The sequence below is a fragment of the Amblyomma maculatum genome, chromosome 3 (assembly GCF_055883805.1).
Source record: "Amblyomma maculatum isolate TAMU_Amacu chromosome 3, ASM5588380v1, whole genome shotgun sequence".
Lineage (NCBI taxonomy): Eukaryota > Metazoa > Arthropoda > Arachnida > Ixodida > Ixodidae > Amblyomma > Amblyomma maculatum.
Window position 1 is genome coordinate 120,593,921 of NC_139346.1, and position 15,590 is coordinate 120,609,510.

At 44.4% G+C, this 15,590-nt stretch overlaps 1 long non-coding RNA gene across 1 annotated transcript in view; it reads right to left on the reverse strand.

Annotated features, from left to right (window-relative positions):
* LOC146195833 (uncharacterized) overlaps window positions 1-15,590 on the reverse strand; it is a 48,930-nt gene that overhangs the window by 26,265 nt on the left and 7,075 nt on the right. The window lies entirely within an intron of this gene.

Consider the following 15,590-nt stretch of genomic DNA (forward strand, 5'->3'; position numbering starts at 1 on the left):
TAACCTAGTCGTAAGAAAAAGGAGGAAGGAGGGAGTGAAAATAGAAAGAGGTGAGTAGTGGAGGGCATTAGCTATCTCTACACACTAGGTTTAACAGTAGCTAAATCATTCGCATTTTTAAAACTATTAATGAGTGCCAACAAACCTACCTTGTAATTGCTACTTTCAAAAAACCTGTTTACCTAGCGATTTATTCTATCGCTGGTGTAGTATTGCTTTGATCGAAAATGCTTCTCCGTAATAGTTCATGGTTACAAGGCGTTGGCATAGGGCACCTGTTTTTGACAATAATTGCGACTGGCTCCTGAATATGTCGCTGACAACCCCACACCTGCTGGGTCACAAGTGAGAGATAGCGTATACGTGACACGACTAACATTACCTGAAAAATCAGCTTGTTTCGGTCATGTAAGCAAAGAATTACCTTCAGAATATAATCAAAACTCGATTTAACAAAACCCGGTTTTACGAAATTCTCTATTTTGCGAAAACATCCCGCTTCCACCTCGGCCACTAATATGATCCAGTTCTTGGACTAAGTGGAACTAATCAAACCAAATAGATGCCGGTCCCGATTTAAGCATTTTTTATGAAATATGGAGGGGAAAACGTCTAGTATGATGAATTGTTTAGGCAATGCCCAAAGTTTATTAATTGCGTTCCAAAGGTAATTTCGCGGAGCGACTTCTTCTTGCTTTTACAAAACTACTCGGTCCAATACGAGGGCTATTTTGAGGTGAATGCGTCTGGTGACGCTACTGGTAAAAATTTTGCGTGCTACCTGCTGACACCGGGTCTAGGGTTAAATGCCCTTGACTTGCTGCAGCAATTTGCCGGAGCACATCAGAGTCGTAAGACGCCCTAGACGCACTTGAGTCTTCCGAAAAATGCGTGCAGACATTGCTTGCGCATGCAAGCAAAAATTATCGACTTCTTCGGTTTTGAAATAAGTTTGGAGTACCCTGGGTCCACGCTGCTGCAGCAGTAATTTTAGTTGCTTCTTTTCATAGATCCTAGTTGTTTGCATCTTTTCCACGAGCCGCAATCTTGTTTTCGGGGCATTTATGCTTTGCAAATCTCAGGCTACGGTACTGCTTGGATGCCGACACAGCATACAATCATCGAACGTATCGCATTAAGGGATTGAGAAATGCCTCCCTCGATTTAATGTAGTTCTCGATTTAACGAAATGATTTGTGACTCGCCTCAACATTGTTAAATCGAGTTTTAACTGCGTATCGAAACATTGCTCGACTCTCGTCTAAACAAGTTCATCATATTTATAGGCTTCGATACTGCGACTCATGTCGACTATATGCGTAATTTTATTTGTCTGCTTGTCGTTTCTTCTGGCTCTAGATTTGTCTTACATTCGAGCGCTTGAGCTTCTCTAGCACTAGCGCTGCCTCTTCTAGGTAGTATATTTCAGGCAGTATCAGTCCCAACTATTTCTGTGCATCCTCTTTCTATCGTGTGAAGGGTATCGAGGAAAACCAAAAAGTGAAGGTTAGAAGGTCAGAATCGTGGAGAGAGCAAGTTGCGCGCACATAAGAAATAATATAGCACCCTTCGAGCATGGCGTTTTATAAATTCCGGTTGCATTGTTCTATAGCTCCGTGTGCGCAAAGTCCTTTGAAACCGCTGAAAACGCTTGAATTTAAGTATATAATTTTCAAGGCCTTCAAAACAAATTGATTTTTTATCCTTTGAAAGTTCCTTGAAAAACATGCTCTAAAGATGGGAATCGCGAATTAGGCTAGATTAAGGTCGCAAACTTCGTGCCAAATTGAAAATTATTTATTTTCAGGAACATTATTTGCAATAAAGTTTAAAACAAAATTTTTGGTACTTTAAGAAGTTAGCGGATGTACTTCACAGGTATACCACATTGAGGTGGTCTAAACGCCCGTTCCAAAGAGTAGAGTACTTTCCACCAGACGAGACGATTTGCATAGACAAGTTTTCTGATAGTTCTGATAGGAGCTGAAAAAACAACAGAAGAAGAAACAACAAAAATAAACAGAAGGTTGGGCAGAGGTTTGACGTGAAGGTTGTTTTTTCAGCTCCTTTAAAGTTTAAAGGGATCTGCAAAAAAGTTAACCAGGAAGAATCTGCAGATGAGCGAAGTGCGTGCGGCGTCAAGCATGTTTCGCCTTTTGTTTCATGCTCTAAGGGGATGGTTTACAAAATTCCCCTCTCTTGCGGCAAGTGCTACGTGGGGCAAACTGGGCGATGCCTGAATGAAAGGCTTTTGGAGCACAGCAGGAAATGTCGTTCCCTGCAGCTCGCAGAAAACTTGGCGAACGATTGTCTGAAACACGAGTGCAGCCCATATTTCCAAAACACGGTTGTTTTGGCGCGGGGCAAAAGAAAGGAAAAAGCGTGAGGTAATTGAGGCCTTTCGAATGGTTTCTGGCAAAGAAGGCGATTACGTTAGCGCTCCATCCGTAGCTTTTTCCCGCCGGGAAATAGATACTTTGCGAAGAGACAAAAGACTTGCATGAGGTCACCCGCGCGTGTCTGTTAGATGCGCGGGGGGGGGGGGGGGGGGAGGGGTTGAGTGCGATTTCATCCCGGGCTTAGATAAGGTGTTTATTTTTCACATTTTCATGGTTTCATTCCTTAGTTGTTCTTGCTATTACAGTGCACTGTTATGATTTATGTGTATTCACGATCTTCAGATTACGTCGCGTGCTTGTGTTTCCTTTTTCCTTTTCTAAGAAATAAAACTTCAGTTGGTAGAGTGCGCTTAACCTCAGCGTTTTTCCAGTTCCTTTGTCCGTGTAAAACTAAGCAGCTTGGCAGACAGGTAGGTCCAAACGAAGAAGGCCGCTGGAGCAGTCGATAAGGGCAGAGTGGGCCGTTAAAACGTCAAGGCCGAGGATCACATTGTGAGGGCACTGGTTGAGGACGGTGAACAAAACAAGGATGTGATGACCGGCAAGGGTGACTCGGGCAGTGCACAGCCCAGTGACGGCAGCAGTACTGCCATCGGCAATAAGAACGGTGGCCGAAGCGGCGGGAGTCTGTACTTCCTTGAGGGGGCGGCAAAACGATGAGCTTCTGATCGAGACTTGAGCACCAGTGTCAATGAGTGCAGGGACGGGAACAGCATCCATGAATAGGGAGAGGAGGTTACAGGGCGAAGAAATGGGCAGTAGAGGATTTCCAGGTTGGGGTACCAATGCAGCGTCACTTCCGGGAGCTGCATTGGCTAGTTTCCCGTGAAGCGGCCGGCAGAGGACGGCGAGGAACTGCGGCTAGGAAGAGGTGAACCGGAACGGCGGGCTAGCGGGGAAGGAGAGCGACTGGCCACAGGAGGAGGCGGAGTGGTATCGGTGCAGGGCGGCTCATAACGAGGCGTGAAACGGCGGTGACCGTAATCGGAGTAGCGGTCAACGTAAGGAAAACGTCGAGGTGGTGATGTCCAGCGGCTGCGGCAGTGGCGAGAGATGTGGCCAATACGCGAGCACGTAAAACAGATCGGCCTGTCGTCAGGGGTGCGCCACTCATCAGGATTGCGGTATCGGCAGCGTGGTGTGTAGGTGTTGCAGGGCGTTGCGGTGGCGACCATGGGAGGGACGGGGCTCGAACGGTGGTGTTCCACGGTGTGGCTATAGGGGACGCCCAAGTTGGCAACCTTTTTGACGAACGACGGCTTGAATAAGGGATATCGTCGCTAGGTTGCTGTCCGAGGAGAGCGGGTTGGATGCAGCAGGTGCGAGCGCTTCCAGTTCACGACGCACGATGCGGGTCGCATTTTCAGTGTTGGAAGGCCTTAGGGTCGGCAGATCCTCGCACGTGGAGCTAGGGGCAGTGTTGGGGAGCCGATCGAAGCGATGTGCAATGCGTCTGTGTTTGGCCTGCTCGAAATGTCGACAAGCCTGCAGAACGGAGTCAACCCCACAACAGACCCGACAGAGTAGAAGATTGAAGGCATCGTCGGCTATGCCTTTGAGGATGTGCCCCACCTTATCAGGTTCTGTGGTGTCTTTATCAACTTTTCGGCAGAGGGCCAGAACGTCTTATATATTCGTAATATAAGGCTCGGTAGATGTCTGGGCACGTGTAGCGTGGTCTCTCTTGGCGGCGAGTTGACGGCCAACCGGTTTTCCGAACAGGTCACGGAGTTTTTGTTTGCAAACATCCCAGGAGGGTATATCTGCTTCATGTGTTTCGAACCACATGCGTGCCGTGCAGTAAGTTAGAAGATGACATTGGCCAGCATCAGCGTGGCGTCCCACCTGTTGTGCTGGCTAACACGCTCATAAAGCGAAAGCCAGTCTTCGACATCTACCTCATCTGTACCGCAGAATGGGCCAGGGCACGGAGGTGGGCTACGACGACAGTTGGAGTTGCGGAGGTAGATGGAGCCACGTTGGTTGTCATCGTGATGGTTCCGAGGTGACGGCCACTGCGGAGATCCAGCGTCAGATTGTGTCGAACCCGCGACCTCCACCAAGATGTTGCGAGGATGTACTTAATGTAATGGCACTGCAACGGGCTGAACTCGACGCTAAGACTTTAGTAGGCGTGCAGTATCCACTCTGACAGCGTCGTCCTCTTTCTCAACGCTTCGTTGTGCCCGCGTTCTTCGGTCGTCGTCTTTGTCAGTGACCACATCACTTTGGTGCCGCGTTTCCCAGTAACAATATATTCATGACAACTTTAGACTGCAACCAAGCAAAAGATCAAGCAGGTTTTCGGAAAGGATACTCAGCTAACGATCATATCCATACCATCAATCAGGCGATAGAAAAATACTTGGAATATAACCAACCCTTATACATAGCATTCACTGATAACGATAAAGCATTTGACTCAGCAGAAACCTCGGCGGTCATGCAGGCATTGCGAAAGCAGACTGTAGACTAACCGTATGTGAAAGTGCTGGAGGATATATATATGTAGGTAGTGAACAGCAACCATAGTTTTGCGTAAAGAAAGTAACACAATTCATATAAAGAAAGGTGTTAGGCAAGGAGACATGATCTCCCCAGTACTATTCACAGCTTGCTTAGAAGAACTGCACAGAGACTTGGAAAGGGAGCAGTTTTGGATAAAGGTAGATAGAGAATGCCTTAGTAATCTGTGATTTGCTGATGACATTGACTTGCTAAGTAACTCCGGAGATGAACTGCAAATAATAACTGATGACCTAGACACAAAAGTAGAAAGGTAGGGTTGAAAAGTACTATGCAGAAGACTAATGCAATGTTCAATATCCTAGGGAAGGAACAGCAGTGTAAGTTAGGTAGTGAAGCACTGGAAATATTAGGCGAATATGTCTACTTAGGAGAGGTAGTAACCGTAGATCCGGACCATGAATGGAAATAACAAGAAAAATAAGATTGGGATCTGACGCATTTGGCAAGCACTCCCTGATTATCAGTAGCGGCTTACCGGTATCGCTCAAGCAATAAGTATACAACACTTGCTTCCTACCTGTACTTGACAATGGGGCAGAAACACGGAGGCTAACAAAGAGGGTTCTACTTCAGCTGGGGACAACGCAGAAGTCTATGGAAAGAAAACTGGTAGGGCTCAAGTTCAGAGATAGGAAACGTGCAGTGTGGGTCAGAGAAGTAACTTAAGTCACTGAAATTGTAGTGTAAATCAAGAAGAAGAAATGGGCATGGGCAGGACAAGTAGCGCGAAGAAAGGATAGCCGGTAGTCGCTTACGGTAACAAACTGGATTCCAAGGAAAGAAAGCGTAGCATTGAACGGCAAAAGTTAGGTGGGCGGATGAGGTTAAGAAGCTCCCGGGAGTCAAGTGTATGCAGCTAATTGCAGTATGCAGTTAATTGGAGGAATATGGGAGAGGCCTTCGCAATGCAGTGGGTAAACACAGGCTGATGACGGTGATAACCTTTCACAAACAATAAAGCACATGTCCGTTGAATATTTGAGTGCCAGGCGCCTATTCGCCTTGCCTGTGAGGAACCTTGCCGTCATCAGCACGTATTTTGGCGGTCGCGCTCACACATTCCGGTAGTTCGCATATACGGTGCCGTTACGCTTACCGCGAACACTCAATGTCAGTGCAGGTCTTTCCCAGCTTTTCCTACAGGCCTGCGAACCCGGCCCATGAACTGGGCAGAGAGTCCTTAACCCGAATTTCGCAAAATGTTATTATTACGTGATCACAACCACCATGCCATAGGTGCCTCAGATGCTTCAGTGAATAACATTTTCAAGTACAGTCTTGCTGGTTTACACTGTGCAAAAAAAAAGATACTGTGTAACTGAAATGTGCCTTCAGATGAAAGTCTCATCTCTGATTCGGAAAAAAGAGGAATGTTTGTCATCTCTATCGAAAGTGTCACTGAGGTATCCAATTTCTGTACTGAGCTTTATAATGTAATATCAAGGCATAAGAGCGCTCTGTTATTCGTTTATTCCATCGGCTTAACTAAGTCGAAATATTTTGAGGCAACAGTGCAACATTAACAAAGTACTGTGGTTTACTTTTAAATGTTTATGTAGCTGCCCTTAAGGCTGCACCTGACTTGTGATTTTGGTACATGACTAATGTTTTCTTGAAGTGGTGGAAATACGTCAGGGTGGCCTATATTTGTGGAAAGTACGGATGATATTGCTATATATGTGCGGTGAACCCAGAAATTTCTCATTTATATAATATACCTAGCAACGTTTATAGTATAATATTGGGAACAAAATTATATTGTAAAAATTATGTGTCATGTATAACAGTTTACCACTCTGCTTCTACTGTATAGATAAACCTTGATGATTCAGCAAATATAAAAACCTAAGTAGGATACCCTGACGCACTAATTGGTGCATTTGAAGGGAAAGATCAAAACGAAGCAAAAAAGGCGGCGCTGAGACCCACACAAGCACAAGCAATGCGGACACTACCAGCTAAATTGACTTATAAAACAGATGGCTCAAAAAGCAACTGAACATAGCAAGCAAGTCACTAATGCGGAAAGCACTCAACATAATGACAACCACACTTCACAGCAGAATCAGAGAAGTTGTACAACCCGAGTATGCACTTCTAGATACGTGACCTCTTATCTAGGCAGTGATACCGACGGCGAACGCAGTCTTCGCCTATTTAGGCAATCAGTAAGGCTTCGATGGCGTCCCTTTCAGTTTGGTCTCGTGCTTTAAAGAGGAATGTGGTTTACCACAATCCTTTGTGAGGAATGTGGTAAATTTAACACTGCAACGCAGTGGTAAATGGCTGCCTGTACCGGTGCGTGTTGGTCTTCTGTGTTCAAGGACCCATGCATTGGAGTGTCGATCGGCACACTTGAAGGCAGACTTGATGAACTTGGTGGTTTATTCTGCACGTGCTGCACTTCGTTTTTCTTTCTTCCATTCCTCTTGAATGCAAGGGACAAACGTTTTTCAAGTTGATCGGTGCCGAAAAAACATATCTCCCATATCTGCCTACCACCTTCTTGATGTCACGGGAAAGACAACGATAATACAGCATGAGCAATTTTGCTGTTCTGTCAGCACACTCTAATTTCTTTTCAGCGCTTTTCAACTTCCGAAGAATGCCTTCCCATCAGTTACGAATTAAGTTCTCAGGGTAGCCCGAAGATACGAGCCGCTTGACTTGATCATGAAAATTTCGTGATGTAGACTGAATACGTGCCTTCTAAAGGACGGCCCGACAGCTGTTCATGACGAGTCTGCGTTTAACTAGTTTGAAATGAGCATTTTTATCGGGTAAAAGGCATTTGCGAGCTAGAGGGCTGTACGACCAACAAAAGTGTTACAGAGAAAATGAAAAGAAAGTCTACAAACTGGATGTTGTTACTTATCATTTCTTGAGTGAAACACAAAAGCCTTCCATTTAGAGGAGGTGTCGTCTTAGCAACAACACATTCGAGGACAAGGTAGAAGAGTTATCACATATCACAAAACAGTCATTTACAAAACGAAATACATATTATCACGTAGTGATGACAAGGCAGTGGACACCAAAAGAAGACACGTGCTTGATGGTACTGAAATTAACTCTTTATTAGGTTGACTTGCATCCGCAAAAGAACTAAGCAACTCGGCGGCGACGATAGCAACAATCGTGTTCGTCGATCGTCGAACAATAAATGCCCGTCGCTCTCATCAACGCTCAATTTAGAGGTTGCTCAGAACAATCTAGATAATGTCACAAACTGCTACTAGCACAACCTGGAACATTGTAAAAACATACGCGAGTGATCGGAATCTTCGAGACAGATCTCGGCGTATCTTGCGTGACAACAAAACAGATAAAGGTGCGCTTCGCGACCATCGAGCCTTCACAAACAAATAATACAGAACTGATACGTGAGCCTGAATCGGAGTGGTAAGGCCGCCTGTCGGCGGCTGCCAAAAAAAACACAAAATACAGTTTTGAAGGTATCGCGGCATTTCCCCCCCCCCCTCCTTAAAAAACATCGCCTCGGTGTTCCAAAATAAACAAAGCAACCTAAATAGAAACATACAAAGTGTAAACAGAACGGATTCTTTAACGCGCGTAATAAGGCTGCAGACGAACAACATATATGATTTCTGGGCACGCGCGTCGCTGTTGTGATGCTGTCGTATCGTCGTTAATGACTTCATAGCCCAGTTGTCCGACGCGGCGAAGGATTTTGTATGGCCCAAATTATGGACGCTGCAGCTTTTCACTTAGTCCACGGCGGCGAATTGGAGTCCAAACCCAAACCCACAGTCCTGGATTATACTCTGCGTGGCGTCATCGTAATTTCTATCGTCGGGTATCGGTGCGCTGTTGGTCTTTATTACGCAGCTGTGCGAGTCGTAGAGATTCCTCTGCACGCTGCAGGTAGGCGGCGACGTCAAAGCTGTCCTTGTTAGTTACGTGCGGAAGCATTACGTCGAGCGTTGTCGTGGGCTCCCAGCCGTGCACAAGCTTAAATGGGGTCGCTCTGGTCGTCTCCTCGACTGCCGTGTTATACGCGACATCACGTACGGCAAGACGGCGTCCCAGGTCTTGTGTTCAGCGTCGACGTACTACATGGCGATCATGTCCGCGATCGTTTTGCTCAGGCGCTCCGTAAGACCATTGGTCTGGGGATGGTATGCAGTGATTAGTTGATAGCTTGTATGTCTGTATTCCAGGATGGCTTGGCTCAACTCTGCCGTAAACGCCGTTCCCCTGTCCGTGATGAGCACTTCTGGGGCGCCGTGTCGCAAGAACATTTGTTCGACAAAACATTTGGCAACTTCTTGCGTGGTACATTTGGCAGTGCTTTTTCTTCGGCGTAACGTCAAGGTAGCCAATGGCCACGATGATCCACTTATTAACCATAAACAAAAATGTAAAGGGGCCGAGGTGATCCATCCCAATTTGTTGAAAGGGCAGGTCTGGCGGCGTAATCGGGTTTGGTAGTCCTGCTGGTCTGATCGGCGGCGTCTTGCGTTGGCACTCACGACACGTCTTCATTTAGTGGGAAACTTCGGCAGGCAGTCGCGGCCAGTAGTACTTCTGGATTCAACGCAATGTGCGCGCAAACACGAGATGGCCTGCTGAAGGCTTATCTCGCATTGCCTGCAGAATTTTCTGCCGGAGGTTTTTAGGCACAACAAGAAGTTGCGCGGTCCTGTTGGGTGCGAGTGCTTCACGAGGAGGTAATTGCTTAACGCGAACAATGATAAATGTCGCCTGACATTTATCATTTGCAAGGAATCACTTTCAGCGTTTGAGACAGCCATCGCGACAGCATTTAGGTTAATTCGCTTCAATAGCCCAATACCTTGATTTCTTTGGAGCATGGTTCGAAATTTAATCGGTTAGAAGTTCTTTAAGACAGCTTCAAGCGCTTTTTAGGCACACATTGCTTGCGGCCAAGCAATCAAGCCGCCCTCCTTGTCCACGTCAAATATGTACATGTTGTTACCGCTAAGGTAGGGCAAAGCTGTCTTCATGGGAGCCTTCCGCCTAAGTGAGACGACCTCAGTTTCGCAGAAGGCAATTCACAAAATCTGTAACAGCCTATTCTCTGTCCTGGTAAGAGGCTAATGCGTCCTATCATCACATCGTGACAATTCGATCGTCAGATCGTCTTCTCAATGGTTCAAAGCAAAACTAAGTCCCTTCTTAATCGTGTCTGGGGCGAGTCATCGTAGGACGACACTCCGTCGAGAATCGTACGTCGTCACTACCCGGAATTTGGCCGGAAGACCGAGCCGCGTTCTCTGCCAGAGAAACTCAGTCGTCTCTGCTGACAGTAGCTTGCATTGTTGTAACTGCCTTGCGGCAAACCTTCCGTCAGTTTGCTCATAAATGAAAACCAATAACCAGTCGTAGTAGTGTCTCGCACGCCTCCAAACTTTGAGCTGAGGATTTCCCATATCAAGTCGGAATGCCCCAAGGAAGGGCGTGGAACTCTAGAGCGGCACAACTTCAGGAGGGATGAACTTCCTCTTGCGGTAGCAAGCTAGCACTTGAGACAGGCTTATACCCATGGCTATCAAGTTCACATAGAGGATTGCCGCTTGTTCCTTGTTGTAGAGAAGCAGAGATTTTACGAAAATTGTGAAATCGCATTCAGAACAACGCGGGCAATAGCAATGACCAGTGTCTAGACCGTTTGGAATTTTACCTCAACTCTACTACTAGTTTTCACGATGGCCTTTTTGTCCATAAATACGACAATTGTATTGGGGCATCTGTTGTCCATATTTTGCGCGATATTGTTACGGCGTCTTTTTACAGGTGTCTAAAACTAGAACATTCTAAGCAAATGTTACGAGTGTGTTGTTATGTCAATGACTATCCTGTCATTTTAGATAAATATATAAACCTTGACCTCAACATTGTTGTTGCTTACTTCATCGAATCCTCCTGTGAGGGGCAGGATTTGAGGATTTGTGTTTAAATCACGAATTGACAAGGGAAAGCAAGATTCAGGTTTTAACCTTAAGTTGATTTTCTGCGATGCTCATGTTAGTTGGTTGTACAACTCTAGAGCTAACAAAAGCCTTTTGCCCTTTATTAGCACCATCTCGGTTATTGAAATGCACCAGCATCATGAAGAGTTGCCTATCTACTCTTCAGAGTCTTGTGTTATATCTGTGCCTTTTTAGTTTGCAGAATAAAGTCAAGCGGCTCGAATCAGTGGGCTCCCTTCAGCACTTAATTCTTAGCTCTTGCGCAAGAACGTGTTCAGAACTTAATAAACACTGATGCGAAAATACAGTGTGGAGACAGGATACTTCCATTTCTCATGCCGTATTGTCCCTATTTTTCTCAGAACATCAAGAAGGTGGAAGGCAGATTTTGGATACGTTTTTTGGCACATATCCCGCTGAAGAAGTGTCTTGCTTTCAAGAGGAAAGGAATAAAAACGAAGCGAAGCACATTCAGAACAAACCATCAGAAAAAGTTCATCAGGTGTGCCTCCGGGGTTATTTATTATATACATCTGTGTTGCTGTTGGGCATATATCGGCCAATCCGACGGATACTTGAGTGAGCTGGTTCTTGAGGGCAATAGACCCATGCGTGCTGCTACAGGCAGCAATTTACCACTGCATTGCACAAGCGCATTGTAGTGGTAAATGCAGTGCAATGGGTCCCTTATCTCGACAAAGCCCCTTTCCTCTGTAAGGTGCGAGACAAACTGAAACAAAGGTCATCGAAGCATTCCTGGTTGCTCGAAGATATGATGACTGTGTCAGTCCGCTGTCGATATTATTAGCGAGACAAGAAATTGAGTACCTAGAAGGGCATGCTTGGGTTGCACAGTGAACGATTCTGCTGTGAAATGCTGTTTTCATTATATCGAGCTTTTTTTCACGTTTGTGTCTTTCTTGTTATCTTTGGAGACCTCATAAGATTCATCCTAAAGCAGCACGAAACACAAGACTAAAAGGAACAGGAGACGACACAAGCGCTTTCTAACAACTGAATTTTTTATTCCTAGAAAGGTATAGTTATATAGGATCTAAACACACACATAGAACAAAACGAGACTCGTGAAAATACGCGGTTTTTTTTTTTAAACAGTACGGGTTCGCAAAGTAAGGATTGAACATGTCAACACAATTAGCAAAACTATCAACCTCACCCGTGACAAGCACCCGCTGACACCTCGTCGCCAAATATTCGCGAGAGCATGAATCTCTTTTCTATTGAAATGCAGTTCACGAGAATAAAAACAGGAAAACTGAGAACCGAAAATTTTCGTCTAGTTTGATATTCTCATGACCTCATAAGACGTCTGTTTCATACATATTATAGTTGAAATTGAGGGCCTTGTTGGTGCTTGTGCGCCTTTCTGTCCTGTCTCTTTCACGCAGTTTTGCTTTTTCGCTTCAAAAACTATGTGACCGGAAATGTTGAGTTCTCGAATTTTAGCTTTATAAGTTGCCCCAAACAAAAATCATACCTTCAACGATTTACTGAAAACCGCTTATAAATAAGGTACTTCCTATTATACAATCTGTTTAGGCAAAGCGCACCAACATGTTTCCCAATAGCATTTAAATAAAAGCATATATGCGTTAAACATGTTTCTCGCTAGCGTTAAAATAGAGACATATATGGTTAGACAATGGGCCGGTAAATGTGTACGTTGCTGGTTCCTTTAAGGCTTCGATTATGTTGTGATTTTGATAGTACTTGCTGAGCTTATATTAATTTTTGAGATATGGATGTCGATGTAGCGGCTTGAAATGAGCGCCACATGATTGGAATAAATAAAGAAATATCCAATTTCTCAGTCTAAAATACTTCTTTTACATGTTATGTTTGAATTGCTCTCCTTTGCGCCTCTGTATTGACATTCTTACTAGTTTGCAATCTCTTCATAAATATCACCGAGGAACTAAACAATGTTCGATGCCATTATACTCTTTCTTATTAGTTATCGTTTATTGAGCGTTAGCAAGTCCAATCAGCCGACCGCTCTCAAGAAAATTCCAGACTGTATCTGACTGCCCTAATTATCTCTTCCAATATATCCCTTTAATGCAACAGTTTCTTAAACACTCGTGCTGAAATAAAATTAGCTCTCTTTGCTTTGCCTGTAGCAACTTTAAATGCGTTCATTTTTACAATTTTTTTAAATAATGCCTCTATTGCTATCTCTTAGTAAGAAATTGATAAAGTTATTTAGCGAACAAATTAGTTTTTCGCACAGTGATCAGCGTTCCGCTGGCAAAGATTTCTGTCATTTGGTAGGTTTATGGAACAAACAGACGTTTAGAGAACACAAAGATGGTCTCGTCGCTAACCTTGTCTGGGTAGTTTCCAAATTTGTTTCATGCATGCGTGATCTGGCACACAAAACATTTTATGCTGTATTTAAACTGCGACAGGGCATAATTGTTTTTTTTCGCCTCCTATTTCCTTGAGCAATGATAAGGCTACAGAATGAAAAAAAAAACGACCAGATATTTCTAAAGCTAAAATTGGAAGACGCAAAACAAATTAAGCCCATTCGTAGCTTTATATAATAATATAATTCGTTCACAGGACAGGAAAGGCGCAGTATCTGTCACACGTGTAGCTGTGGAGACCTAAACCGCGCCGTAAGGGAAGGGAGGAAGGTGGGAATGAAGGTATATAGAATTCGTAGCTTTTTTAGCATATCGAGCACTGCAAACTCTGTGTCCAGTTTTAGCATTTTTTGCATCTTAGTCATCGTTAAAGCAAAGAGTCGCAACCAGGTGTTTATATATGCTTTTTGTAATCAAACGATTGTTTCTATTGTTTTGGTTTAGTTTGCAACTATCGCCCCTAAACATGCAGTTTCGAGACGTAGTGCAACTTTCTACGAATGATGCCTGAATATGACTCCGCATCTGGTAAGATCAAATCAGTATTATTTGCAATTAATGCTCGATTTGTTCAAGACAAGGCAATGGTTAAGTACTTTATTTGTCAGAATTGGTAAGTTAGGAGCAAGAAAAGCCCCTAACGTCAATTAAGCTACAAGGCGACAGAAGGCTTGAAAAATAAGCCGTGAAAAATCTCACTTGAGGCCCGCTGCCCACAAACTTTCTTGACACCTTGCGCGCAGGAACGAAGCTTGTTCACAATTTAGCAACACCTGCCCAGTCGAGAGGAGCTTTGATATATGCAAAATTAAAATAAAAAATGAATAAAAAGAGAAGAAAGATGCGTGCGAATTCGAGGCGCTGAGGTTGGTCTCAAAGAACACTGCTCCCAGGTGTTTAAACTTTGATCTGGGAGGAACTGTGAAATTTCATCGTGAAAGAGACTCGAGGCTTCCGATCTCGAGGAAACTTTGATAGGTTCATGTTATTGGAGTGCGAATACCAGGAGAAAATTATAAGAACGATAGTTAGGATCTCTAAGAGTTAAGACATTTTTGGCGCGAAAGGCGCTTTGACAGCAAACGCGACAACCTTGGGATTACATGAGTTATAAGAAGTGCCAATCATACGAATTGAAGCACTTCTCTACTCAAATACTTTCGTTCCTATATTAAATATCTGACGATTACGCTGCTTCCTAAGGCGAAATTTGAGTGCAGCTCATCAGTTGTTTAAGCGTTATAATAGACTGAGGCAAAATATTTGAGCAAGACATGCAAGTGCAAATACAGACAATTTTCTGTTTATTTTTCCCAAATATTCCTTTGACAAGAAACACTCCAGTAACGGTTTTTGATGAAACGTATATGTGGCCTCCGCAACAACAGGAAAGATGGCGGTGGCACTAGGCGGAGTAACAGTGCATGCAGCGGAAGACAAGCTTCCACTATTTGCCTCGCTCATGGTTGAAAAAGAAATGGCATAGAATAGACTATTTGTATGGGCAAGCGGTTCGCAGTGGCGAACGGTGGCGACTATGCGTTTCGGCTCGGGTGGTACGGGCTCTCGAGGGTTGCATCCAACAAAACTGGCGGTCCGTTGAGCGCATCAAAGTTCACTGGCGCTCTAGGTAGAATTCAATTTTATGCCAAAAGCAGGGGATGTCGCCAGACGCTTTCCAGCACACTGCAGAAATGCAAAAGTCTATGGGTTGTTAGTGCACACGGTCCATCACGTTTGCTGTCATTACGATTATCAACTAAATACATCGTCAATATCATTGTTAATGTTCTCATTGTCATTATCACTAATTACAATGCCATTGTCATCGCTACTATCATGCTCAAGACAGACGAGAATAATTATGATGTGCTTTTCACGATCTCGGGCTTGGAGCAGCTCCCGGCGGGAGTTCCAAAGGATGAAAGTTCAATTCCCAGTGGAGACAGGCTTTAATTACTTTATAAGAATCTATTTATGAAGCTGGTTACGAGATCAATGTAAATGGTGAAACCGCGAAACGGAGAAACGGACACCAAAAAGCGTCGCTCTAAAACACGGAAGCAAAGCAGCCCACCTTGGGTTAACCACGGAAGATGCCAATATGTACATTACAAATATTTATGGCAACCTTTATAGTGCAAAGTCTGAGCAAACAGGTGGAAAAATATGCCTTCTTGCTCCTCATTTCGGGCATTTTCGTTTTTCTTTTTTTTTTTTCAAAATAGCCAAAGGTACCCTGCCTCTCCGCTACGTACAAACTCCTCGAGAAATTGCTCAGGACGCAAACGGTTGTTTGTGGGGAATAGTCTGTTGTT